This window comes from Anser brachyrhynchus, assembly GCF_964034855.1.
Source record: "Anser brachyrhynchus genome assembly, chromosome: 6".
Taxonomy (NCBI): domain Eukaryota; kingdom Metazoa; phylum Chordata; class Aves; order Anseriformes; family Anatidae; genus Anser; species Anser brachyrhynchus.
Genome location: NC_137700.1, coordinates 18,725,419 through 18,750,840, shown reverse-complemented (window position 1 = coordinate 18,750,840; position 25,422 = coordinate 18,725,419). Strand labels below are relative to the sequence as shown.

Sequence of the window (25,422 nt, the reverse complement as noted above, 5' to 3'; positions counted from 1 at the left end):
TTGGCCTCTCAGTCTTCTACGAGCCTGGCTATTTTAGAGCTATTCGCTTTTCTGCTGTGGTTCTCAATTATTTATACACAATACAGCAAATGATTCAAAAGCAGCTGAAAATAGTCATGTGGCTCATCAGCTGGGGGGCAGATTGTAACTTACCTCCTGGCACTACTCTTCCGTGGAAGCAGGGGGACCAAATGTCAAGGGAGCTGGTGCTAACTGCTTCAGCCAGCCTGCTGGTAGGTATTTTGTCTGCTTAGCTCCCAGAGCTCCCTCATTAGATAGAAACACAACAGGAAATAGCTCCCACGCTTTCAAAACTTGGAACAGAGCACCAAGCTCTGCTTGCCCAACTAGTCAACACAGATGACGGGAGGGGAGAGAGGAAGAAAACTAACTTTTCTTTGTATTTTTTAAGCTTCCCTGGTGGAGAAAAACATCTTTCAAATGAAAGATTTCTCCAGGAAAACAGAATTTCCCTGGAGGGAATACCTTACAAGAATTGAGGAAATTTTTGCCTTCCAATCCCTCTGTGAACCCAATCTAGTCCTCTGTTTTCTCCATCCTAAACTTGTTCCTGACCACAGATTTTACAAGTGTATAGATTTTGCATTACTCACCCAGGTTATTTTACAGTAACTTATGCAACTATTGGAAGCCTTCCTAACAGTAAGTTACACCGATTACGTTCATGTTACTACTTATTTCAATTTGAGCTACTAAGGACTTCACACAGCAGGCCACAAAGTGCAAACCCTCAGTGATGTCTCTTGGAGCTTGAATACGCAGCAACCAACAGAAAGGATCAACAGAACATTCCTACTTAGACTTTATAAGCATGTTGTATGAAAAAACGTCATGAGGTTTGTACCATACTCCTCTGCTTAATAGCGACCACTACACAGCTGTAACTAAGCACTCATAACTAAAAGGAAAGGGAGAGGGAACAGCACTCTAAATGCAACGTTGCATGTAGATGGTACCTACTCATACATTAAGATTCAAGCTGTCATGGCAGGCCACGTCTTCACGCACCAACAGCTGAGGTCCTGCACACTTGGGATGTGGCTGCTGTCACAGCTTCCTGTATTTTGCCCTTTACTGCCAGGTGTAGGAATGGGCCTCGAATACCACCCTGTATTACTCTCCATCATCTGACACATCCTAACCACAATATGCCTCTGTGTGGTCCAGAGGAGCCACAACTCATCTGATGCTCAGGAATTTAACAGAGTCCTCTGGCTCCCCAGAGGGGCTTGGCTTGTCTGTCAGCAAGGTTGGCCAGGAAGGGAGGAGAGGAACCACTGAATCCCCTCCCCCCACACCTTCCTAGTGTTATTCACATGCAGTGACCAATTAACCCACCCATCCTTTTCTTTTCTGATCCACCCTTTAATTTCCATATATACCATTTCCATATATCCCATTATCCCATCCCATTTTGATATTCATGCCCTTCCTTCAGCATTAGCTTTCTGTTCTCAGCCCTGGACACCGCATTTTCTTTAAGCAAAAGGTTTTCAACATTTCTTTAAGCATGAAGATTTTTCAACACCCTCACCCCACTTCCCAAGGTCCCATTTTGTTTCATCATCTTCTCAAAACATTACAACAAAAGAACCAGGAAAATTGGGTGTGTGTGGCTAGCTCAGCAGCCAGGCTAGATCTGCACAGCTATTCTGAGTTCAGTGGTAAAATATCCTCTTGACAGTAGTTACTGTAGTCCTTCCTCTCTAGCAGTTCTTTAAAAATGTTATCCCTCATTCCGGCTGGCTAAGACTGATCGGTCACCTTGAAGTTTGCTTTTGAACAGGTAGAAAGCATGCCACCAGTAAAGAGATATGCTCCCCCAAAGAAAATAAGTCTTCCTTGCCCTTTCCTCTTGCTGCATTTCAAACAACTTGTCTTTATTTAGGCAGGTTGGGGCCAACTTTAAAATACCACAATACAAAATATGAAGGTTATTAATACAGCAATCCAAAGGGCAAAGAGCTTATTGGTAGTATGAGCTATTGAGTCTTGTGGGTGGTGATGGCACATCCTCAAGCACTCTATTATCATAATGCCTGGGCTGAAGACTCCATTAATTTTCTGCATCACCAGCAGCTGAGGACCAAAGCTGACAGCCAAAAATATACGAGTCCAGTGTAAGCAAAATACATGCACAAATAAGCCTTCCCATCACCTAAAATACAACACCAGAATATAACAGGTCAGAAAACACATTGCAAAAGAAGGAATATAAAGAAAACTATTCCCAAGTAAAAAAAGCCCTTACTATACCAGTTTTAAGAAACATATTTCAGTTCCCAAGCAGACGTGTATTTATCATTTCTGTGTGAATTCTGATGTCTCAAGTGTGCTAAAATAGCGTCACATATTTTGATTTTTTAGAGTATGAAAGAAGAGAAAGTGAACCACTCTTCCTATATTTTTGCTCGAAGTATATAAAGAACATGCAAAGCCTCCCTGAACACTGACTTATGCATTAAGACATGCGTGTAATTCTAGGAAGAGATTTCTGTGAATTAATTTTGGTTGGCTACTCATCAGACAGAACAGTATATATTTTTCTTAACAAAAGCATGTTCAACCTTATTTTAGATGAAGCAATATTTTTTATTTTTTTTTTTAAAAAAAGCTCTTTGCTGATCTTACTTCCTCATCCATGAACTGTGCCCTACTACTGCAATCTCCTTTTCGTTAAACAGGGTATCACCTCAGAATCACTTGGGCACAAAATTCACAGCCAATGTTAATTACAATCTTATTACTGTGGGTATTTGACTTTTATATAAACAGACTGAACCAAAGCTCAAAAAGAACATTCACTATGATGTGTAGACAATGGATACAGACCTATTGAAACCATTATTGCCAAGTTATTAGATAACATATGGTTGATTAATCATTTGTTGGTTTGATCTTTTTGACAAGTTTATGTAGTTAGTACAAGTAGTAATGAAAAATTGAATTATTTCAGATACTGTATTCCCTATAACATGCAAATGTAGGCTAAAATACTCTATGCTTGGGAAATCTTGACTGAAATACATTTACTTTTTGATTTGTCTTCAACACAATACTGTATTTTTTGGTATTGCCACTGAATTGACACCTTACATTATTTGGTCAGACTACGGTAACATGCCCTACATTCTGACCCACACTGATAAAATGTACCTCTTCACATTTCATCATGGTGGGCAATGACTTCCACTATGAAGAACTCCCATGGATCTGCCAGTATTGCAACCACCATAGCTAAGAACGTGCTTAAATGATCCATCAGCAGGCCTGGTCTGGGGATCGTACCTATGTGCTTTGCAGAACAAAAACCACACTGCTGGCATGTTAGGTAACAACCTGTCTCAAGAATCTGCCAAGTATGGTCACCATAAGAAACATTTCTTCCCAAAAGTTGTGTGGACTGTTACAGAAGATGTAAATGTGAAAAAGTAGAAGCTTGCAATTCAGATTTCACTCTTGGCGAGCTCCTGGCACATTCCACCTTTCAGGAAAGCTCTGCTCCTTTAGATACAGACCATACACATGCCACAAATTCCAAAAGTACAGAAATACAGTAAAAACAAATAGAAGGAAAATTACACACACACCACAAACCATTTGCCTGTAATCCAACTGCCCTAATGCTTAGCTGATTTTTACCCTGGGCTGACAGAAAAATAACTCTTTTCCTGCTGCTGTCAAACTAAAACTGTTAGAATTCATAGCTAGTGCTATTGGAAGAACAGGAATGTTCAGCCTTAGTGAGGTGTAGCATTTCCATATTCAGCTTCAATTTTCTGGTTTGGAAGTAATCTCAATGACAAAATTAAAACATATCAGCTGAAGGTCATAGCAATTGCATCAAGTCAGTCAGAAAGTAAATTGGAGCCTAAAACCCTGACAATTAAAGTAGAGCACATTATAAGTATGTCCACAGACCTCATAAAAGCTTGAACAGAATATTTATATTTGGTAAGATACAGGGAAAAAAAGTAAAAAAATAAAAAGAACTTTGGGGCTAAGAACAATCTGTTTTCAATGTAATCATCTTTGTCTATCTGCAAACATTATGGAAAACAATGTATTTTTAAGTCAAACAGGTGATATGTTAACAAGAATGATGGAGATACTTCACTTCCTCCAGCCTCCGATCTCCAATTTTATTTTTCCTTATTTTACTCACTGAACACATAACCTTATGTTCTCAGGGCTGCTGGTCAAAGGAACGCAGCATGTACAAATATACAAATTTCAGCAAGCGCATCCACCTGAAAAATCTCATCTGAAACAGTTATTGTAAATTAAACTCATACTCTCAGCTAAAAATAGTACTCACAGGGTAGACAACCCTATAACTGGAATGAAATTCAAGACTCAAAACCTCAAAACTATTGTGTGTTTATTCCTTGTCCCAGACTCTGCTTTATTCTATTTTGCTTTTTTAGCTTGCATGTAAGACACTGTCTGCCACTGGATATTAATAGATACAGGTTTCATAAGGTAATGGGTTCAGTTTGTGATCTGAACTGAGGTTTCAATTTTTGAAAACGCATTCATACACCAGACCGTGTTACAGTATCTTGGAGACTGCTGTCTAATGAACCCAAAGCTTTAAGGTAACTTTTAAAGGTCTCATTTTCCCCTTGAGTACCTCCAGTAATGCCAACTGATGTGCCAGCCGGTCTCACCTCCACCCTCTCACTACTTTATTCCCAAGTCTCTGCCTTGCGCTGCTGGCCACACTCCCCTTCTGAGCTGCTGAGCTCTCCAGTAGCCTTAAACACCAGCGTGGAGCCTGCACTCTGGGGGAGTTCACAAGCTCCCCAACAACCACGTGTGGCTTCCCTGGGCTGCTACAGGCTCCTTCTGAGAAGATTTCTGCATAAGAGAAAGTATTACCTATTTCTGAGCTAAGAAAAAAGCGGGAGAGATGGAGACACAGTGACATTTACATAACATGGAAAACTTCTAGTTTATAATTCTGTTGTAAAGCCAGCATTTCCCACAGGAAAGAAAAAATGATACTTTGCTCCAAAAAGTTCTATGATATATCTTTGTATGGAGTCTCTACACATTCCCACCTTGTACTCAGCACTTTGCAGCTACTAATTACGTGTAGACAGTAACGAATTTGAAAGTAGCTACCAAACATGCCTTTCTAAGTGAGCTCCCTTTTATTTTGTTTGAGTTCTCTCTAAGATAGGAGTCAGGGGGACGCAATGCTTTTTAACAGAGGAAACAGCAGTAGTAAGATTCTTTGTCACAGCAACTGTACCCTGTAAGCACTGGGTAGCAATATCGCCTGCCACAGGCCATCCTGCCTGAAGCAGATGAGCAGTGAAAGCAGATCGCTTTGCAGTGGTTTTAATAGTGGCATTATTTATAGAAGTCTGATATTTATCTGAACCCTTTTCTTGTCTCTTGTCTCTGTTGTGCAAGGTCTTTCTCAATCCTGCAAAATCAAGATGATCTCGGCCTCTGTCCTCCTCCTTTTCTAACCTGGCAGCAGCTGATAAACACCCCTGTTGTTCCCCCCCAAGACACCCTATTTCTCTTACTGAAGAATCTCCAATAATAAACAAAAGATCCATTGATCAGCTTCTACCCCAGCCTCAACCTAACTGTAATCATTCACATCACTTCCTACATGGAACCAAGACTCTCTTCAACTTTCATTTTTACTTATTTTCTTTAATGAAGACATCAAGCTCTTTTAGCAAGCTGTGTTAATTGCCCACTATAATCCTCAAAGATTCCAGTATTTAAAAGGAGGATAAAAGATGGACCAGCACCTTAGACGGCATACAGCACAGGCTATCTTGCAAAGTCAAACTAATCACAGTGGCCAGAGGCTCTTCCACCTGATTTTGCAAAAAGTCAGTGTGATTTCTCAAGAGCAGTAATATTTCCTTACTTAGTGTAAAAACACTCCCATCTTTAAACTTCTGTGCTCTGGAAACAGATGGTAAACCACACGTCATAAAAAACAAACTAGAATTTAAAAAAAAAAGGGGGGGGGGGGGAACAAGTTCTCCTTTTAAAAAAGGAATTCTTCATAAGGCTCCTGTTGTGGTTTAACCCGGCTGGCAGCTAAGCACCACACAGCCGTTCGCTCACCCTCCCCCCTCCCTCTCTCGGATGGGGGAGAGAAATGGGAAAGTGAAGCCTGTGAGTTGAGATAAAGACAGTTTATTGAGACAGGAAAATAATAATAACAATAATAATAATAATAGTGATAATGATAATAGTATTAATAATAATAACGTGTAAGAAAACAAGTGATGCACAATGCAATTGCTCACCACCCGCTGACCGATGCCCAGCCTATCCCCGAGCAGCCGGCCCCCCACCCCGGCCAGCCACCCCTATATATTGTTCAGCATGACGTCAGATGGTATGGAATACCCCTTTGGCCAGTTTGGGTCAGCTGTCCTGGGTCTGTCCCCTCCCAGCTCCTGCTGCACCCCCAGCCTGCTCGCTGGCAGGACAGAGCGAGAAGCCAAAAAGTCCTTGGCCTGGTGTAAACACTGCTCTGCAACAATTAAAACATCAGCATGTTATCAGCGCTCTTCTCATCCTAATCCAAAACATAGCACCCTACCAGCTACTAGGAGGAAAAATTAACTCTGTCCTAACTGGAACCAGGACAGCTCCTGAAGCCACTGCATTGCAATCACGTTGCATAAATTTGTCAGACAACGTCTGGAATAAGCCATCTCTCTCCTTAAAACATTAGAGCAAAATATACAGCATCAAAAAGATCTCAGCTACCTCAGTGTCACTGCTTACTTCTATAGCTGTGTCCTAGTTTAAGGGACAGTGGTTTTGACTCAAAACTGAAGTCTGAAGCTCTACCCAGAGGCACAGTGACCATCGGATTTTTTTTTAAATTCTTATTTTTTAAAGTTCTTTCACCATCTGAGAGGGAATCATTTTGTTTCTCTCTCAGACACACAGGTAAAGAATGTAAGAGATACAACATTACAGGGCAATTCCAAGAAACAGCTGGCATGGAAAGAAAGGTCATTGCCTATTGCTATACATCAAAAACAGTGACAGGTTGTAGGCAATCTTCCCAAGATCTCTTGCACCAAGAAACCTTATGTGAGCAGACCCAATTTATTTGATGAGAGGAAAGGCTTCCCTCTAGCAGACTCAGATACATAACAATCTCCTACCATGCTTCTCTAACACTCACATATAGACTATTTCACCCAAACAGAGCTTTCAAAGAGTTATTGACTGCATAAACTGTGTAGAGAAAGGAAGAGAGATGACTGAAATGATGCCTCCTTTTGCCTTGTGGGAGTGTTCTGTGCATCCAAGATGCAGAACAAGCACAGGTGAGCTTCCCTGCAGCGTCCCATGTCTGTGCAACTGACCCCAAGCTGGTCTGATTTCCAGAAGCGGGAAGACATTTAGGAGGCCAACACAGGGCAGCAACCCCTGCAGCATTCAGAGCATCGTGCACTCCGAATTAACTTAATCTCCCATGAATAGAATAATTGAATGTGAATTGGACAACTGTGGACATTTAATTGCAGGAGACTATAAACATAGACCATCACAAGGATTCATAACAAAGGCACAGCAACACAGCAAAGCTAGAATTTACATACTCTGTTTTACAGCTAAAGACTATTTTACTCCACGTTTTTTTGCTGGGCCACCCAGGCAGCAGGCCATGTCTTTCTTCCTGGGGAATGATGACTTTCTGTACAGCACGCATGCATTAGTCAGAGAAACTGATCAGGAACAGACAGAATGAAAGTATATATAAACTCCTGCAAACATTTAAATTGCTGTGTTTTGGTACTAATGAATTAGTTCAGTATGAATTTCTACAAAGTAGAAACAAAAAGGAATTCTTAAGATAAGTCTTTTGCATACAAGAATTTATCTGGACAAATTATTCATCTTCCATAATTTTGTTATATTTTATTGAAGAAAACCAAAACATTTTAAGACTCATATAAATGAATTATTAAACCCAGTTGAACTTTCTTCTTCCAATTATGGGCCATGCTGAGAGAGTGGAATTTTATAGCAGATTTGGATATAATGAAATTTGCAAAATGAAGAAATAAACTAATTTTTTTTAATGATTTTTCTTCTAAAAATGCATTCTCTTGACATCTTTCATTTTCCCCCCACTATCTTTACTGGGATCATTAAGTGCCATATTCAGAAAGCACCTGGTTTCTGCAAAGCAAAATAAATTGCTTTTTGTACTAGTGTGGCAGTAGTAGCAAAACTGCAATTTTTATTCACCCTATTCTGTTTAATACAGCTTGAAGACAACATTGGAATGAGTGTGTTTTCTGTCCACGTGCAGGTATTTTCACATTACTAAAGCCATATGAAAAGTAACAGGGCCTACGATAGATTTTCTGGATAATTTTTAATATACTCACGTTTCAGACATTTACTCTCTAGAAAGGCTTTGTACTGAAACTCCTTATTTTGTGTCCAGAATACAACAGGTATTTTGAAAATATTTTCTCAGATTCTCACAGATGACCTTAGTAAAGTCATTTGACCTTTCTGAGAATTATTATAAAGTAACACTAATGATACAATAAAATGCGTGTAACTCATTTCTGTAAAGCCATTCAAATAAAAAGTCTTCCATTGTGGGTAAAATAGAAGAGTAAAGAACAATATAACCAGTTCTTACCAGATATCTTTCCCCCATATGTCAACACCTTAAAAAGACCATTTCATTTTTGCTACCCATACAAAAAAAACTATCTTGTTCTTCAGAGTTCTCCATTTAAGCCAGTACACCCCACCACTTCTATCATGTCTTGACCGTTGACTACTGTAACTAAGCACAGTGAAATGATATTATCACCAAGCACATTTTTCCAGCTCTCCCCATAATTAAATGAACTTAATTCAATACAGTGCTTCAAACACCTACAGACAACAGAAAAGACAGCCACACGAAACTTTATCCAGCTTAAGAACAGTAACATGCAAAACCCTTCAGTAAAAGTCCCTTGTAAAATGACAAAGTAAATGCAAAGAATGATTGACAAGCTTGATGCGATGTGGAAGTACTGCGAACTTCACTGATGACCGGGGAACAAGTGAAATGCTCTTAAAATGAAGAGTAAACACTGAGCAATACAGAAGTAAAGACTGCAATTAAAAAAAAAAAAAAAGCTCTGGCCTGTTTGGAGGGGGAGAAGTAGAGGGAGACTCTCTCAGCAAGAATTCAAATTACTTTTCATGTTTAGAACTACATTTGAACTTCCTTGTTAAATATCCTGAGGAAAATCCGTATCTTGAACCACTGTAGTTATTTTAAAAAAAAAATAAATCACCAATTCTGACAAAAGAATTGAAAAGGTACTGCAACAAAGAAAAAAGTGATATATGTGACCGGCAAGTCACACAGAGGTAAGGGCATATAAAGAAACTTCCCTCAGAAGCAGCATATCTAAATTCTTTCGGGTGATCGGTGATTTACTTCACTCAAACTAATTTCCTAGTAAAGAAGGCAGGTGGAATTCTGCTGCAGCATGACGTGCACGACATGATTTATCTAAGGTAATCTACCAATGCATAAGATTATTTATAATGATATCAATAAACAGTTGGAACAAAGACAAGACGATATGGAGAAGAGAAGGCTCCAGGGAGACCTCACAGCTGCCTTCCAGCACCTGAAGGTGGCTACAGGAAAGCTGGGGAGGGACTCTGTCATGGAGGACTAGGAGTAACGGTAATAGTGGGAGTAAGAGTAAACTAAGAGAGGGTACATTTAGATTAGATATAAGGAAGAAGTTCTTTACGCAGATGGTGGTGAGGCACTGGCACAGGCTGCCCAGAGAAGCTGTGGCTGCCCCACCCCTGGGGGTGTTCAAGGCCAGGCTGGATGGGGCTTTGGGCAGCCTGGGCTGGTGGGAGGGGTCCCTGCCCATGGTAGGGGGTTGGCTTTAAGGTCCCTTCCCAAGCCATTCTGTGATTCTATGTGAAGGCTGTTAAGTGAAGCCAGTAATGGCAAGAACACATCTTACACGCTAGGGACATCTAAGATCTTATTTACATGTCAGTGTAACATTTGGTACTTTTGTGAATGAAGCCTGTATTACTAAAGTCCAACGAACTGCATAATTATCAGAACATAAACGAAAATTTCAGACTGCCTTGAAAACGTCACTGCACCAATACTTCCAATGTTATTGTGCCCCATGAAAACTGTTGCTGATGTGCTAGAACTATTTCTAAGGACTAGTAAAGAAGTCCTAGGCCTTTGGTCTTGAAGACACACCAAACAGTGAGAGACACTGGAACTGTAATTCTGCAAGAGGTCTTCTATTTGAAGACTAACTGATCCTTTAGGATGTCTCATTCTCATTCAGTAAGCTTGGTAAAATATTATTTAAAAAGCAAAAAAGCAACAGGAACTCGTGTTAACCCTAACATGACTCTTTTACCTTGACTCCGTATCTTTATGGCAGTTGTACAGAGCAACAGGAAAAAAAACATTTTTTGCTTTTTATTTACTTATATGATAGAACAGTAGAGAGCCTGCCTTGAACCTCCTGGAAGACCATGAACTGGAGCAGCAGATGGAATGCTTGAACACAAAGAAACATGGCAAACAGGGGAGAAGGAGCAGAGAATTAACACTGAACACACTTTGCTTCTGAAGAGTAAAGGAGAATTTCTGAGAAGTTTGGCTAACCTGTATTTGTAGTCCAACATTTTGAATTGTATAGAAATATGTAGTCACTAATAAATTTAGGATAGAACTCCAAGCTTCACGCTTGTGTAGGCCCTGCATAACTGTATACATGACATCCTGCTTTAGGAGAACAATATTCACACTGTTCCAGCTTCAGGCACTTAAATTAGCAGACCATGCAAACTAACCAGGTGATAGTGACTTGTGATTTTAACTCCTCCTGGGAGCAATTCAGAGCACCTGCAACAGTGGCATGCTTTGAATTGTCCTGGGGCAGCACTCCCATCTCTTCCCACTGCTTATAGAGCAGGCCTACGAAGGCAAACCACCAGCATAGCTAAACTTAGGAGGATTTGGTCCTCGTGTTCAGCACACACTGCTGGGGGGGGCAGGATGGGGGGAGCTGCTGGTGACTGCAGCAGAGCTTGGCTGTGGCTCTCTGTCTTGCCCTAATGCTGCCCTTGACTGCCTCTGGTACTCTGCCTGCAGTGGGGTACAGCCAGGCAAATGGGGCAGGAGGGAATGAGGCTGCGCTTGCTCGGTATGCAAAAATAAAACCAGCATAAGGGAGTTTAGCTGCTGGGATTCACCATCTGGCCCAAAGCCACATGCTGAGCACGAAGTGGCTTTGATCACAGCACACTGAAAATCTGTTAATATAACCACCGCACTTTAGATACCTGAAAGAATGCCCCCAACACCTCTAACCTATTAATTTACTTGAACTCTAAAGAGGAGAAAGTCACTATTGAATATAATTAAAGATTGCTGCCAAGGAAAAATATTTTCTGCCAGTTAGAGAGGGAAAAAAAATTCCTCGCTTTCACTAGCAGCTATGTTCCAAAAATGATGCTTGCATTGAAAATAACCAAAAACTTGCTGAAAGGACTCAGAACAGTGCTCTGCTATTCAGTTGTACACAGAAATTAAGAAATCTCCTTTCACTTAAGCACTGAAACAGAAATCCCAGAGGTCAGACCAGCAGTCAGACCTACATTTATTTAAGAAGGAAAGGAGGAAGGAAAAGGAATGGTACAACTTTAGGATCTTCCTCTCTGTGATTTGCCTTGGGTTTATTAAAGACCTATTTTTTCTTCATAACTGGCAGATTATTAAAAAGTCACATCACCTATATAGTCAGTAAGCAGAGGAGCTGAACAGCAGCATATGGACTGTACGAGGTGGATAATGCTAGATCTGCAGGGACAATATTTGTCATTGGGCTTTGTCTCTGTATTGTATTGCTACTTTTCTAATTAAGCGTGACAGTCATTTTCTTCTCTCAGTCACTCCCCAAACTGAAATGAGCTACTGCCTGAACTGTCTCCATTTGTACAGCTATGATGCCACACTGTCTGTAATGCTCTCTTGTCCGTTTTAATATATTAAGCCATCTGCCAACAACAGAGCATGAATAACAAGATTCAATCCATCTCTAACATGAGTGTAGTGCTCTCTTGTGCCATCCCCACTCATTTGATTAGCTTTCCTTCCATTCCTGTTCAGGATAGGAAAAAGACGATATTTTCCACTTTCCTATTTTCTGCCAGTACAAACACATTTCAAAAATCAGCCTAATCTAGTCACAGCTTTTTTGATTTACTTCAGCTAAGTAAGACTCAAGAAAGGCTGTGTCACCTACTGAGAAGCCAACTTCGACACAATGCATTTAAGTACATTTTCAGAGTAGCCCTATGCCTTTCACTTGAGGCACACAGCTGGCTTACTAACGGCACTTGGCAAGCCCACATGCCCCAGTGCCTGTTACACTGTTCTCCTCTGCCTGTTATTCCAACCTAAACTATAGGAGGAGGTGAATAATGACCATCAGGAGAAATAAACAGCACGATTAACCAGGTTTACAGTACAGACACAGGCAGGACCCCAGGAAAGACTATTCCACACCATCATCGCTACCAGTGACGATTATCCAGTATTTTATGCTTATCCAGTATTTTACCCTGTTTTAGTAAACAATCCCAAATCTGTCTATACAGATTCAGGATCTACAGAAGCACTAGTAATACCTCCAAGACAAAATGTTAGGCTGACCATCCAGAGGCTGGGCACTTCTGCTAGGATGACCACCATCCCTGGAGATCTTTAAAAGATGTTTAGATTTAGAGCTTAGTGATATGGTTTAGTGGTTGGCTCATTAGTGTTAGGTCAGAGGTTGGACTAGGTGATCTTGGAGGTCTCTTCCAACCTAGACAATTCTGTGATTCTGTGACTTTGTAAGCTGCTGTCATGGGGAACAACTCAAGTCCTTGCAAGTGAACACAGCTGTTCATATACAACCGGTTATTCTGGGACACACTTTATCAGTTCCTCCCTTTTCCAGCATCTGTGGATGTAATATGCAGGATCAGCATCTGATTTGATTTTAATTTTACTATCTGAAGCATCTTGGACAATTCTTTGTTCTTACTTGAAAATTCAGATGCCTTGCTGAAATCTGGATACTATGCTGTTCTGGAAGAATAGATAAAGAATCTGATTCTTATTTACACTACGGTCCTCTGGGCAATACAAAGAGTATAAATTATACCTTCATCCATGGGACAGCCCTCTGGACTCTCGGAGCACTTTAAAGGTATATTGGTATGAATAAGAATCAGAACCTGTGAGACATTTCTGATATAAATTATGCTCAAAATCTGCGTTCTGCTATCCTAGCTCCTTGGACATGCTATTTTCACATTCTCTACTCCTTGTATGTCAGGACAGCCTAGCGTGAATATGAGACACACATTGGCTTCTTCACAGTAAAGAAGAGAAACAATTTTCTGCTTCAGAAAACAGAATTGCTGGTTCAGAAGGTCATCAAATACCAGTCTCCTCTATGGAAAGAAAACACCGAAAGGGAGTCTTGTAAAGGAAAACTCTCGTATGCTGTTATAGCTGACTTTTTGGTGGTATGAGATGGAGAAAGCACATAAGGCAGATCTATAACCACAAAAAGACTAGTGTTACTTTTTCAAAATATTTACGTATTTATTCTGTCCTGCCTCGATGCAGTAGTTGCAGATGAGAACCCTTCTTCAAAACTGTAAGAGTGACTCTAAGCAGTACTTAAAGTACCAGTTGGTATGTTGAAGCTACGATTAAAGAAAACAGACTACTGCAACTTCATACACATCTTTTGAATCATTATAAAGCAAAAAAAAAAATTTCTTCTACCATTTCAGACACTGAGCGCATGACAATTAACTCCAAACTGTCTTTATAGGCACAGAATTTAAATGGGAAATCTAATGTGAACCAATAGTCTAAACAAGCATACAAATCAACACTACAAATTCTGTTCATGTTAGTCTTACAAAAAAAAAAAAAAAGAATCCCCTCTCTTCATCTCAATGCAAATTATAAGAGATAGGCACGTATCACATCAGGCAGATCGTTTCCAGAATTTATCCAGTTACCAATTTCTATCATAGGAATTGCTACTGGGTAACGCTATAGTACTTGGAGTCATGACAGCGTCTAACTAAAAGGATGTCTTAGTGATTATGAGCAGTCCCTTGGAAGTGTGTTTCCCTGACGATACAGAAAAAATTCTTTGTAACCTAGATTTTCCATGATGAGATAGATCTAAGCATCTGCCCACATCTCCTGTATGTACATCAGCCAGTATTGTTAGACCTAACATCTTTCATATACTGAACATGGTGATCTACAAAAAAAGGACACTTCACCTCAAATTCTCTGAATATATTACTTTTGTTGTGATTAAATGTCCCTTCTCTAAAGCCTTTGCTATACAGATGGTGCAAGTCCTCCTCCCCCTATCATCAAAGCAGGTTTGACAGACCTAACGTTCTCATATGTCAGTTCATCTGCCATGACTGCAATGAAGTGTAAGATACTGCAGTCTTAAGAAGATTTTTTTTTCTGGTTTGTTGTTTTGGGGTTTGCTTGCTTTTTTTCCCCTTCAGATTTGGGAGTTGTTTTGGTGGACAAAGGAAAAGATAATATCACACAGTCAGCTAAGTCAGTCAGCTAATTCCAAAATACAGGTTTTCTTTTCTGTTTGGAGGCAACCCTCCCCTTTTCTCAAAGCTGTTCCATACTGAATTAAAATAAACACAACTGAACACTGCAACAGGGACATGACTTTGGTTCTTCAGATCTCTGGGGCGTGCCCGTACTCAAAATGCTTTTCCTCTGTGATCCAGTGAAAATACACTTTTTACTCTGGAAAGTGGAACAGTCTCAACAGACAAGCCCAACAGATGGAAAGATCAGACAACTAAGTTGTATGCATTACAGAATGCTGCTTTTTGTGAGGCTTCTAAATGGACTACATTTAGATTTCCACAGGAATGAGATATTATTTTTCTGTAACTATTCCTCTGCTAAATACCATGACCTATCTTGAACTCTCTTAATACTATTTATTGACTTGAAATAAAGACTGAACATAGAAAAGAGCAGGACAAGCAAGGTTTGCCAATCAAAGGTGATCAATAGAATAAAACTTCTGATTTGGGGAAAAAAATGTCCTCTCACGTGCTTGCACCTAGTGAAAACATAACCCACACCTAGCCCTGCATGTTTGCTGTGGATGAGTTGAACTCTACCTCAGCAGCACCTCTTCAGCATTGGCCAAATAAAGCCAAATGTTTTGTGTCTTCATGGTCAGTTACCTTTTGAATTTGAAAGAAATTCAGCAGGTTAAAAAATGCCAAGTTTCAAACTCACCTCTTTGACTGAATTATTGTTAAATAACCAAAACTGAAGTACATTGCTTCTAGTTATATACTTCCAGGAACAGAGATCCTTATATATATTATTTATTTAAGCAATAAAGCAAGCCTTAGCAGAGCAACTTTGTCAGCAATACTCACAGCGGAGTATTTCAGTACTGCAGATGTTCTACCATGACCTTATGTAATTATAAATAGGAATAGACAGCTAATCAATGACTTCAAAAGGAGAAGGATTTCTAGGTTCTTTACAGTACCCAGGTTTTTCATGGATTTTTCAATTATCCATTGAAAAGAATAAAATTTCATAACCACAAGTGTAACATATTTCTTTTAAAGCAGTACATAGATCAGAACCTCTTCCTGTATATTTAGATCAGCTCAGCTGGGGAGCTTTTTTTTTTTTCCCCTCCAAGTTTAAACTTAAAGAAGTATAAAACCTAAATTACCTCTGAAAGCCTGTAGTGCTTCTAGAAGAACATATTAATATATTTCAGAATGAATGCATCAGCAACAAAGTCACAGAATGGCTCCATCAGATCTTCTTGCAACATTTCACATTGTATTAAATAATTGGTTCCAAAGAACAAAGCAGAAACATAGAAATTATTTCCAGAAATGTGGAAATAATGCATAGAAGTCTATATTACACAGGCATTGCTGTGCATCTAAAATATCCAGTGGATTCTGGAAGAACTACCTGCTAAATATAGTGCATTCTCTGTACTCAAAATACTTTAACTGGAAACGACAATGGAAGCTGAATGTATGTGGTAAACATGACTCACAAAACTGAAAAAGCAACCTATGCATTAAGAGTCATCATAAACTTATTATGCTTGAACATGGAATCCTGCATGGTCATTTCTGGACAGACACCGCATATTGAAGCCCATATCGATTCTGGATATACATACATTAACTCAAGGAAGTTTAAACAAAGACCAAAATTACACCTAATACTGTAAGAAAGCTCTGGAGGGAATAGTTGGGCAGCTGCCAAGTAAGGCATGCAGAAGTACATTAACTCATGAAGCCGCAGTGAGAGGACAGTGCAAAGGAACCGGAGGAAAAAGATTAGATGCTCACTTAAGAAAGAAAGAATATGAACTGATGTCCAGCTTCTGGGCCACTGATCAAAAACCTAAGTAAAAAAAACTGAGTAACTGAGGAAGAAAATATGGGAGAGGATTCAGGAAATGAATTTCATTTCTTCTTACTCGTTTTAGAGAAACTGGTATTTTAGAAGAACATAAGAAATTGAAAAGGTAAAATAAAATACACATATCTGGAACAAGAAGAAACAATTAGTCAAATACTCTACCTAACTAGACTACTGATTTAAGTTTTCAGTTTCTAGGCTCATGATATTCCTGAAAAATTCCTCTGTAATGGAACTACATCTCTCCCTAGTGCTTGACTGCTACTTTCTCCTTTTTCCCTCCTCAACAACTAAATCCAAGCTCTATCTAAATCCACATTAGTACACTGTATGCAGTACTGAATATCAGGTAAATTTCAGGTACTGATATGCATCTTTGGATACTGATCCTTCTTTTATCTCCTTTGGTGGAAACTTCATCATCTTTCTGCAGCTCATAAATGTGAAGATCCTTTCCTTCTGTCTCAAGGCATAGAGAGGTATTAGCAACACTGCAATGGAGCAGAGGATCTCAGCTGAAAGGCAGCATGCTAAAGAATAATTGCAGTAAAAGATACTGGCAGATGTAATTTTTGAGCAACGTTCTTCGTACCATGCTCTTCTAACAGCTGATAATTATCCATAGCCACCTTTACTTCAAATGCTTCTGCACGTTACCATTTAATCTCCCCTTTTCTTTTCCCTTGCTTTACTCTCCCTTTCTAACCTGTCCCCTCTTCCCCCAACGAGCAACTCCAGGGTCCATAGCTGGTCAATCTCTTTGTTTTCCTTTACACTTCAGAGGGATAATCATTCCCAACAGACAGAACAAGGCATCATAAGCACTTTCTAAGCATACGTGACTTGATGACCTAACCACACCTAGATTGGATAGGCCTTCAAAGAAGGTTACTTACATATGTCAATGCTATTTAACACAATAAAGACTGCAATTTGGAGCCACTAGGTTTCAGGTGAATGATAAACCTTACAATTCATCTTCATGGTGATTTCAATTTTCCTTAAGAAAGGATGGAGTCTGCTTGATAACAAATAGCAAGAAAAAAAGCATTTATACTCCTCCTGTCAGCATGCTTTGGTTCGGCCTACAGCCAACGCTGCTGGATTAGGAACTGCTCACGTGTACACCTGCCGAGGCTCCTGGCCTCTCTCCCTGGTGATCACCGTCACTACAGCTTTCAGCGCTGACTACAATGAGCTTTCACCCAAAGGTGAGAGGTACTTTATTTCATTACCAGTTACCTGTGTCCAGCCTGAGAATTTAATAAAACTACAGTATTTTATTAGAATTTTATACACAGTGTTAGATATCATGTTTCTTCACAAAAGATCCCAATTAATCATTTTTCCAGTATTAAATGTGTTGCTTAATTGCTCAGAAATCAAGTTATATTAGAACTACCATTAACTATTGAAAATTGACACAAATACCATTAACAGATAAAGTATCCTTTAAATTAAATGCTTTTTTTTTTTCTCCCTCCTGTCCTGCTCCTACACAAATTCCCTCCAAGTCAGATGCTTGAGCTAGATGACCCTCCAAGCCTAATCATAAAACTTAGATCTTTGGGCAAACAGGAACTCCCAGAAGCTACAGCAAGGCTAAGCTCCCTTGCAGTAAGCACAGATACAAGGAATTGCAACAGCTGAAAACACTCCGATGATCAAGCATATTTCATGTTCTTTCAGTAACATAGCTATTCATATTTCCATGTGCTTTGTTTCCAGTGACGTCCAAGGGTTACTTTCATTGAACCTATATAAAGCAGAAACCAGTAACCTGCTTCAGCAGTACTGCATAATTTGTCTCACTCGACAACTTCAGTAAGGGCTAATATCAGCTGTCAAAAACTGCAGCTGTGAGATTATGCTCAATAATTAGTCAAATAACAGGCATTTTTCTTCGCAGTTACACAGATCCCTTTGTCTTTCTTCCTATTGGGGCAGAAAAAGGAGGGATTTGCTGTCATGCACAGTACCTACCACAGTTATTCTTGGGCAAATTCACATGAAAGCAATTACACACAGTATGTGTAAATGTTAATTACACTGAGTTTTTTTTCTTATTTTTTTGAAAATCTTAGTAAATTGTCTCTTCAGAGAGAAGACTAGAGTTTATTCTTAAAACTAATTCAGTTCTTTTCCAAGCAGAGAGAAAGTCACTAACACTTCCTCAGCTCTCTCTTCCTAGTTCAGAAAACATTGAGGTATCACGTGTAAGAGCCAAAGGCTAATTTGGAAGGAGAGAGGTATGTTTATAACCAGGTTTTCAAATAAAAGAATGTAGCAGGTTGGTGGGTTTGGTTTCTTTTTTTTTTTTTTAATTCAAATGAAACACTAAAAGTAAATTTTAACACCCCAACAGAGACACAAAGTAATATGAATGCTGGTGAATAATAATGGAATTTAATATTTAAATCAAAATAAAATAAAGGTCATATTAATATCTTAATAGGTTAGCCGCAAAGTTGATTTAAATCAAATCAATTAGATCAAAAGATTAATACTAAGACTAATCAGTCTTTATTAACACTAAAGGTGACAATAAGCTTCTAAGTTGTTTAGTTATAAACCTAGCTAAAGAATTTAATTTGTGCTGGTCATAACTTAACTTAGAAGAGGTTATTAAATATCTTAAAACTGAAAGTTAAGTCTAAGTCACAGTGTCAAAACCAGTTGCTGTGATGTTATGTTCCTTTGTCTCTGGCCCCACATTCTTGCTTCCCCAGCTGGAGTAAAAAGGGTATTAAAAGATTTAAATCTGGTATAATGCTGCTGCGGCCAAATAGACATTGAAGGGTGAAAGCTTTAAAAATAAAACCTGGAGCATGAGACAAAATTTGGTATGCTTTGAATCATAAAAGGAGTGAGACCATAATTTCCTTCCATTTTGTACAACCTAACTGAACAATAAATTGAATGTTCCTGTCAATAGTTAGTCATTTATTGCTTGTATTTAAAGCCAAATTTAAAAACAAATATAAATAGGTTATAATCAAGACAGCTTACGATAAACTGTTTTGGAAAGGGGGGCAAGAATTCGAAACAGTAATTGGAATTCTTTTCTGCAACAAAAAAACAACCTGCAATGGAAAACATTAGACAGAGTAAAATAAAAGATCATGAAGAGAATCACATTCATACAAAATCCTAGATGTATACAAGGTCATGTATTGGGTGAACTGGCATATTTGTGCCTGCCTTCTAGAGCCTTGCTATTTCTCAAGTAAGACTAATAAGCAGGTTCCTGTTTGTGCATCTTCTCACTTCACTCATTAAGGTGGTTGCCTCCATTTTTGCCACCGATGCAAACCAGTCCTTTCAAAAATGTTAGGTCACTTCCACACAATTTTTTGAACAAAGACAATTTGTTATTTTACAATACTGTAGTTTTCATCTACTAAGGAGGGGAGGTATGTTAAATAGTTTTCATTAAGCTAGGCACCTTCAAAAGCTTATTTTTCTTATCATCCTTGCTGAACGCTGCTAGAAAGTCTTGTCAAGTAATGCTAGCAACACCACTACAGTTCATGTCCTGACCAAGCCTCCTACCTAGTACTAGAAGTCTTAAATCCTTTGAAGCCTCAACTGTATTCTTTAACTCAGGCTTTTCCATTCTCCTTCCTGACTAGCCTTGTTCTTCCCCTACTTATCTCTTCCAGAAAAATGCTATCCTTTACTCAAATTGGTAATTCTTGCATTTTCCTAACTTTATTCTTCACTTGACCATTCTACATTCCTATTTACATTCCTAAATGACAACCTATCCCAAAAAGAAGCTGAGGTAATACTCAAACTTGCAGAACTGAATTCTTCTGCAAGTCTCAAGAACACTGAAGCAAGTAGCTTTCCCTAAATAAATACAGGAGAGGGAAAGTACAGCATTTTCTTTTAACTTTTTTTTGTTTAAACTAAGTATTTCACATCTCAGATTTCAATGCCATTTAACCGAAATAGCTCTCTGGTTCAATGTTCCTAAGCATCGAAGACTAGTGGAATTTTAGGCTCCTTTCTGTATCTGAGATGTTGCACAGGAACTCACCACAGGAGCTCTATGCCCTTTGGAAAAAGGTGTTTCAAGTGAGGCAGAGTAACATAGGTAGTCTAATATAATACTAGCTCTTGAGTTGCTTCCCCTCCCTTCAAATGAAGAGCTTCTTTCAGAACTAATGCAATTTCAGTGAAACAATTAAAAGAAACATCAAATAATCCTAAAATTATACATACTTCTGTTCCCTTCATACTTCTGTTCCCCAAACCCTTCACTAAATTCCTGGAATTCCAGTCAGAGCTTCCCTTGCATTACAGGGCAACTGCACATCCTGCCTACTTCATAGTTTTAATCACAATTTCCTATCAATTAGCAAACTATCTTACCAGTCTAAAGTTATAATGGATTTCTTTTTGCTATTTAGTTGCACAGACTATTCATGTGCTAAAAACAGTAACAGTACATACTGAAAACAAACCTTCTCCAGACTAAAAGAGGTCACAAATAATGCAGTGAGAGAATGCATAGTGACTAGTTATCAGAAAATACAGAAAACAACACTATTGAAAATACATTTTAAAAAATTGCAGAAAACTAATACTATTATCTCTTTCCATAAGAGCTTAGAAACAACTGACAATTTTCAAAAGAATCTTTTGGGAGATGGAGGAAGAGACGAAAGAGACCATTTAGTACCAAATTTAAGGCAAATATGTGCCAGTTCTGACATAACTACCATGATAAGAACATCCTTCATCCTTGGGAAGGGATTTCTGAAGAAACCCTTCTGAAGATCCTCACCCACCTCAGAACTGAAACAGCTGAATATTCAGTATCCTCAAGTGATGTATGAAAGACACAGATTTAAAGTCCTTCTTATTTTCCTGTATATTAACCTGAGAAAGGGGCTAGTTAGTCAGCCTCTGCAAAGCTGTGCTGAGTGTTAGTAGCATGACCAAGAGAAAGGAGTGTGTCAAGTAGAAGCAATGGAGACAAGTCCAACCCGAGAAACAACTGCTCTAACAAAAATTGATTGCAGTATTCTGAGCTCTCTACAAAATAATTTCATTAGTCTCTCTTTCTTTCTTAGTTACAGCTATGACAGTCACACACACAGAAGGGTGGATACATGCAGAAAAAACTAACAAAATGAAAATAGCATGCAAAATACAGACTGAAGAACTTATTTTACTACACCTGACACTAGATTTCCATTTCCCTAAAACGGTGTACATGTTCCACTGCTGACACAAAAATAATAGCCAAGGTAGGAAAAAAAAAAGCAACACAAGATGTTAACAAGTCAAATTATAGAAATTTAGGTGCAAGTTCCATCTCAGAATATCCAGACACTAAATACATTAATAAGGATAACTTTAGTCATTGCCTCTTTAAAGCGTCATTGACGAAAAGATAATTTTCAATTAGCTTACTACAGAGCTCTGTTAAGTCCAAAGGATAAGAATTAAACCTCATGTCAGAGTACTTGAAAGTCAAAGTTTAACATTAATATTAATAATGTATTATATTATACCAGAGACTTTCATAAGGCGACTAATTCTGCAGCAGTTGTGTGTGTTGACTTTGCGCTGCTACATTTTGGAGTTAAATTTTCTGTTTTACCGTCTGGTAGAAAAATCTGCAGCAGTAAGAAAATCCATAGACTAATTTAAGTCCACTCCAGCTGTAAATGTTTTCATTGTAGGCCATCATTTTTACAAAAAAAAAAAAATTATAATGTATTGCTCATCTGCAGGCTACATATTCAAGACTGGATTAGAGAGTCTTCAATGAGATGATGAATGGATTGACTTACTGCTTTGAAGGCATGACTGCTTTCAGTTGTTCCAAAATATGCATACGTATTGTCCATAATGAGACTTTTAAAAATCCCCTAAACATGTATTTATGTAATTGGTGCTATTTTGCTTTATGTTAATTACACATGAAGTCAAGAAGAAAATACAGAATAATTAAAGCAATACTCACTAGTAACACGAAGTTGGCAGCTGTGTGAATAGAAAAAGCACCATCAGTTTCTTTTCTGTAACACTAAAATACCGTTTACACTACACTGTTCTCATCTGTAGGTTTCAAGTAAACAAAAATACCAACAACGGACCAATATTAATTATCTACCTTCCCTACCACACAGACAGGAAATGCAAGCTTCAGCATTAACTTTATTTAAGTGCAAACTGATCAGTGAGGCTCAGCCAAACCACGAGTATGATCATGTCGCTTTATCTGTCTTTATAAAAATACATCAGAAAGACCGGTGAGGAGGAAAGCAGTATGGCAATCCATGAATTACTATCCGATAGTGAATACATGCCATATAACAACTCCCTTTCATCTGACATCTCTTACCATGCTGATTACATGAAGGATAAAAACATTCTAACTCACTAACTTTTGGTGGATTATAAATCAGCACTTCAAGGTTTCTGGAACAGGATTGGATTCTGATACTTAGCTATTGATGTTTTTTCTCTTGGCTCAATGTTCTCTCAACAGATTAGTGATTGTCATTAACCAATGACAGTCATAACAGATCAAGGATTGGCAAATTCCAGAGGAAAGTTATATGCAAAACTTCTACAGGAAGCAATAACTAAAAGCATGGTAATGTATTTCCATGATCTTAATATACAATAGATAAACATAAAAATCAAAGTTTAATACACAGCCACAAGTAAACAAAATTGTGGATACATACAGGACAATGAGGAATGAAATGGGTGGGCAAGCAGAGGCTAGTTTTTTTTTTTTGCTAGTTAAAAAATGTAAGAACTGAAAAATAATGCACTTATAAACAGAACCCTTCTTTTTCATAGTTCTATACTGAAATTTTCCTTGAGCTATCCACATTTCACTGACTGTTCTATCAAAGCCACGTTATGTATGTATAAAATAGGAAAGTATTTAAAATTTGTTCTATTAGTCCGGCAACGTGATCTGAATTTGAACTTTCAACAGAGTATGCCTAAGGATGCTCAGACCATATGGTAGCCTTCCAACAAGCTAGTTTTGTACATCTGCTGGCTTCTGCATGTCAAGTGCTCCAAATAATTTCACTTGGGTCTCTTCATCACACAAAATCAATGTAAGCAAACAACACAATGAGCATGTTTAACACCACCTGGTGTATTTCCAAACATGCCAAATAGCCAGTACAATGCTTTTTTTCATTAAGTACACCTTCACTGCAAGGACTGCTTTCTTTATTATTTTCTACTTAAATATGTAGTGTCTAATTCTACATAATCTTTTTGCAGCCAGTTTTAGATTTTCTAGGTATGATGCTGTTGAGTGATATGGCCAAAAGTGTCATTTCATAAGTTAACACAGATTTTAGCACAGTACCAAAGAACATGTTGATGTTCCTAAGTAAGTGTGTAGTACAATGCCTGGGTCTCTATGGGAGCAATAATGCAGCATGCAATGGAAGAGAGACACACTAGATTGAGGGAAGAGAAACCGCAAAGATGTTTTTTTCTGGAATTTGTCAGAGGAGGAACAGATTAGGTAAGATTAGAGAGGCAGAGGAACCAGTGGGTTAGCTTCCACAAACCCTTCATATATGTGGTTTAGCACGCAACACTGAACAGAAGCCTAAACTTCATGAGACACTTCCCCCTTCTTAAAAAACAAAGAAAACAAAACCAAAAAAAACCCTACCACCAGTTATCAGCTGTAACTCACTCACGTAACTTACTCTTTCAGCAACTCTATTTTCATCAATTTTACCAGCCAATACAATAGGCTGTGCAACAACCTTAGAGCGGTCTTACAGGAATAAAGAGTTAGGAATTATACTATGAGTTCTTACCTTACAGGAGTTGGTTATGTATGTAAAGAGGAGCTGTTAAGCCCTGTCACATTAGGTATATAAAAATCAGAGCTAGTTGATGTCATGGACAGAGCAAAAGGCAGGACTCTGAATTAGTAATGAACCTGATATATATTCAAGTAACGTTTTTACTTACGTTAAGAGATGATCAAGGTGCAGTTGCAGACATCCTACAGGCTGAGAGAGACAAACCAATCTCCCTTTTGAAAAGTGTGATTATGGACAAAAACTGCTATTCCAAACATCAGTTTTCAAATTAATAAATCAATGAAACTTTCTTTCAGCCAGAATTGCTATCCATTCTCTCTTGTGAGAATGCAGAAGAAAACCTCAAAATAAAATCCTTTTCTTTTAGTACCATGTCTCCTGGTGTTCTCACAAGCTTAAAGGCAGGTGAAAAGAAGGCTGGGAGCAGCATACTTTCAATAAAGGGGCAAGAATTTATTGGCCTGTAGCGTACCAAATCCATTTCCTTTGTTGTAAACTTTAGGCTGTCAAATCTAATAAAAAGTTAGCAGCTCACTTCTAGAAATCTATGGGTTTGTAAATAGTGACAAAGAGAAATATTTCTATATACATGTTCAGTTGTGCAACTCGTGCAAATTTTATCGCAGTACTATGGTGCCCCAAGTATGAAGGCTAAACAGATAAATCACACAGATGCAATGTCTCCTTCTAGAGAGCACAGGCAGAATGCATGCACAAGATTTTCTGTGTCTATACAAGACAGTTATTTGAACTAGTGCGAGAGGTTCCCATCGACATCAGAGCTCAGATCCGCAGGAGGCATTTTAAATCTAAGGAAGCGATGCTAAAAGAAACCAAGACCTATGAATAAACCCCACTAATACAGACTCCTGAAGGTACTGAAAGACAACTTAAAAACAGTAGAAGCTGAAAGAAAATTCAGCATTAAACTCAATTGTAATGAGGAAATAAAGAACCTCCAGCTCAGTCAGCTGAAACTAACGTGTGTTTTCTGCCTATTTAATAACAAAACCTTGCACATTG

At 38.5% G+C, this 25,422-nt stretch overlaps 1 non-coding gene across 4 annotated transcripts in view; it reads right to left on the bottom strand.

Moving 5' to 3' along the window:
• LOC308197296 overlaps positions 1–25,422 on the bottom strand; it is a 722,739-nt gene that overhangs the window by 34,624 nt on the left and 662,693 nt on the right. The window contains exon 1 of one of the 4 annotated variants that reach the window (XR_013952749.1): positions 6,306–6,359. The exons of 2 other annotated variants lie outside the window; for them this stretch is intronic. This is a non-coding gene — a transcript (uncharacterized protein). Of the gene's footprint in view, positions 1–153; positions 2,241–6,305; positions 6,360–25,422 lie in introns of those variants that run through there. One more of the 4 variants, XR_013952750.1, reaches the window with a different exon arrangement.